We start from the raw sequence: 3,828 nt of genomic DNA on the forward strand, positions 1-3,828 counted from the left end.
ATACCGATCTACATGCAGCACTGCTGCCCTCTACTGTATAATTCAATGTATGCATACATACAACTGTAGAGCAAAGGAGCTCCACGACAGGTATATTCTCGTGCCAGCCATGCTTGCTTTCTCAGCACGACTACAGTGGCAGCTAGACCTAGACTAGGTAGCTAGTCAGATGGATGCAGAGAAAATTCAGGGTTGCTTGGTTGGTTAGATTGGATGCGACGGGTCAGGTCGGCACCCACCTGCACCCATGGAACAAAATAAAGCTCCGGCCGATCGATCGCTGCCATTCCACTGCTCATCCGCTCGTGCACGCACGCCACCGTCAGCATGGGCACCACCAATCGCTTCTCACCTTTGTTTTCCTCTCATGAGGTTTTTCAGACCGCTCGTTGTTGCCGTTTCCAAGCACGCATGTACAATAATTATTATGGATCAAAAGACAAGGTTAAATTGTTGAATCATGGTGCACAATCCAATGCCCGAGCGTTCGAGACACTGAGCGCCACTTTGAAAAAACAAATGGAGGGAAAGAAAAGACAGCTAATAATCCCAACCATTTAGTAAATCATAGGTTTGCAGTAACACCACAGGATTTTACAAGATTAGAAATTTGCCTACAAATTTTGGCGCAAATGTGGAGTGTTTCTTCCTCGATCCGTGCATTTATACCTTTGTGGAATTCAACATGCGATACCACGGTAATTAGCATCATGTATTTTTTTTCTGTTATCACTTTTCATAATTCTGTGTGTCAAAACGGCCCTTAGCATCATGCAGCGACCGGCTTAATCCCATTTCACTTTCATATCTTGAACAAGTACTCTTACACAAAAAAAAGAACCAAGTACTCTGGGAAAAAAATTATACACGTCTGAAATGTCACAAATAGGCGGTAAACTGTAAATGAACCATGAATTTCGGTTCTATGAGATGGACATAAACTCTATTATATGATTATAAAATAAGCAATTCATTCATGGCATTGATCGGAGCAAGGTACCCCTTTTTTCTATTTAGTTTGGTGATTATCATCAAAATTCAGCGAAAGGGAGAAAGGGGAAGAGAGGGCAGACTACAATCTAGACCATGCATACGGAATTCTCTCATTACCTACCTAATTAACAATCACAAGGATTCGTATCTCCATCTCCATCTCTATCTCTCTGTAAAAAAGGATGGAATTACAGAAAATAAGATTTAATAAGATAGACGAATATACGGAAAGCTTAAATTGAGTAATTGGAATTTAATAGGAAGCTTAAGTTGGTTGGGCCAATAAATAACCTTTACTGAAAAATTACATGACACGAAAAGCACATCGATCTACACAAGGACAATTCAGAAAAGATAAGATCTGTCCTGTATTTAAGAGCAAATAAGTGGCAGAAAGTAGATCAACCGACTGATTGTAGCAAATTATTTCACCTGATTGAAGATTAGATCGGCCTCAGCTAGCCATGATGGATCTGGATCCGGATCCGCATACGATAAGAAGTATACTACTGTAGTTCATTCACACCTAAGCACGCGGTAAGATATATAGATCTAAAGGTAATTGTGTCGTTGGGAAGGCATATGATTAACTCGCAATCATTGGAGCAAAGACAAGAAGAAAAATCAACCGGCCGGCCGCGGTAGATGCTTGCGTATCATGGCCGGCCGCCAGATTGATTGCAATCAGGGAGAAAGAGTCAATTAGTTACCTGTAATGGATGACCCGTACGTGCGTACAGATGGATCGAATTGCGCGCGAACGCGCGCGATGGCCGGCCTCCATGGAGCATGCGGGCATAGATGGGAAGAAACCCGTGGAGGGAGGCGGGGAGAGGCGGGCATGGTTTCCAAGGACTTTCTTGAACCATCAACAAGGCAGGCAGAGATCGAGACATGCAAGAGCATATGCGATCGAGTTGGGCGGCAAAGGAAAGCCATGGCTGGCCGGCGCGCGCGTGTTGACAGTTCAAGAAAGCCTGTGGAGAGCATGGCCGCGATCTGGATCTCGCTCGATCTCAAGAGGGAGGTTGAGGACGGAGAGGGGGGTGGAGATTGGCGAGTTTTGGGGGAGGAGGAACGGGCCGTATAAATAGAGCTTTGTGAGGCGAGGGAGGCGTAGAAACCAACCAAAAGGAATGAACTTTCACCTGCGCCGGCCGCACGCACGCACGCACGCACCAAGGTAGAGGTAGGTGCGGCGAGGCCACACGCGCGGTCCGATATAACTTCCACACGACCACACTACACGTGCACCCTCGCCCCACCGGATGCCCACTGCCAGTGTCCTTTCCACGCCGCCCACACCACAATGCATTACTGCGCCACCAGCACCAGCTAGTGCACGTACGTGTACGCTACGTGCGTGCGCTGGCCATGCCGTCCACCCGTGCGTGCACCAGCTAAGCCACCATTACTACGCACGCATGCATGCCCATCCATCACCAGCCTGCTAATTAACAGCATGATACAACAAATCCGATCCCTCAAACATCCTCGCGAATTAACGTTTACACAACCAGATGCCTCAATCACGAATCCTCAAATCCAAACAATCACATGCACGTGCAACCCAGACCCTAATAGAGTAGGACATGGGGCACACACCGGCTAAAGGGACTCAACACGCCGTTGTTTCCCAGGCCCTACTCTTCCTCGTCGGAGCTCGTCATATGCACGTCACCTGTCGAAGTGAGGTCGACGATGGATCCGTCGTGGTCGGAGGCCGACACGTCCACCACAGCGCGATTTGCGGCTCCTGAGTTTGTCGGCCACCCAAATCGGCGCGAAAAGTGCAACTCTGCCTCACCGACGTCCATCGCAAGGGCTGCCACGGCCTCCCGCGCCTTTTCTCGCACGGCGGGCATGCCGCACCATATTAGCCTCCGACGCAGACGGACTGCAGAAAGCCTCGTCCTCAGTGTGCTAACGAAGGGGTTGCACGTCTGCAGCACTTGGATTCCAAACGGAGCGCACCGCCTCCGCTGAGGCAGTGGCGACGTGCCTCGCGCTGGATCCAAGCACCATTTGGGCGGACGCTATGGAGTCACGTCGGATTGAGTCCGACCACTATCTGGCGGGCGCGGCAGAGCGCAATGCGGACGACCATCTTCTCCTTCGGCCCAATTGAGATGAGATCCTAATTCACAGACCAGGTGATGGAGGACTCAGATCCGCTGCCTGACATGTCGGAGGAGGCTGGAGATCACCCTAAATAAGCTAGGGGGAGGGGGAGGGGAAGGGAGTGGAGTAGGTAGAGTTTGGTCTGGCAAACAGATGGGGACGAATACATGTGGGGTCGGGGTGCGCCATCGTAGGCTGGATCTAACGTGACGGACGCAACCGGGCCTCGCAATATTCTTCCTAGATTTGGGATGATATAAGAGGTGACGGTCAGTACGGACATCTAGAGCCGGTATGAGGAGCCTGGCTGAGACTTTTTTTTTGACCAGTCAGTGATCGAGCCGTTCTTCTGAGCATTTGAGGCAATATGAGATATCCGGATGTAGATGCTCTAAGACGATGACGGTAACTCCTTGGCTATAGTGTTTAACATGAGAAAATGGTCTTATGGTCGAAGCAGCAGCGGTGCTCGTGGGTTAAAAATCGGATATTTCACGCGCGGGCGGGGATGCATATACGTACGTGCGTACGTACGTACGTCCAGATGGATGGGTCCGTCACATGACATGACTACTGTTTACACTTTTCACGTGCATTCCACAATCACAATGACTCCATCGCCGCCCAGCGCCCAGTGCTACGTCCCCAGCCCTAGCTCTAGCCGGTCGATCCATCCATCCATCCATCCATGGATTCCCGTGGAGCCCGTAAAGA

General features: G+C 49.9%; 1 long non-coding RNA gene across 1 annotated transcript; it reads right to left on the reverse strand.

Annotated features, from left to right (window-relative positions):
* Positions 1-442: 442 nt before the first annotated feature.
* Positions 443-2,324, reverse strand: LOC123129155 (uncharacterized). Its single transcript, XR_006463621.1, has 2 exons — positions 1,704-2,324; positions 443-1,163 (listed from the first exon to the last, which is right to left on the reverse strand). It is a non-coding gene; the product is annotated as an uncharacterized lncRNA (long non-coding RNA).
* Positions 2,325-3,828: the final 1,504 nt, after the last annotated feature.

Source organism: Triticum aestivum, chromosome 6A (genome assembly GCF_018294505.1).
Source record: "Triticum aestivum cultivar Chinese Spring chromosome 6A, IWGSC CS RefSeq v2.1, whole genome shotgun sequence".
Lineage (NCBI taxonomy): Eukaryota > Viridiplantae > Streptophyta > Magnoliopsida > Poales > Poaceae > Triticum > Triticum aestivum.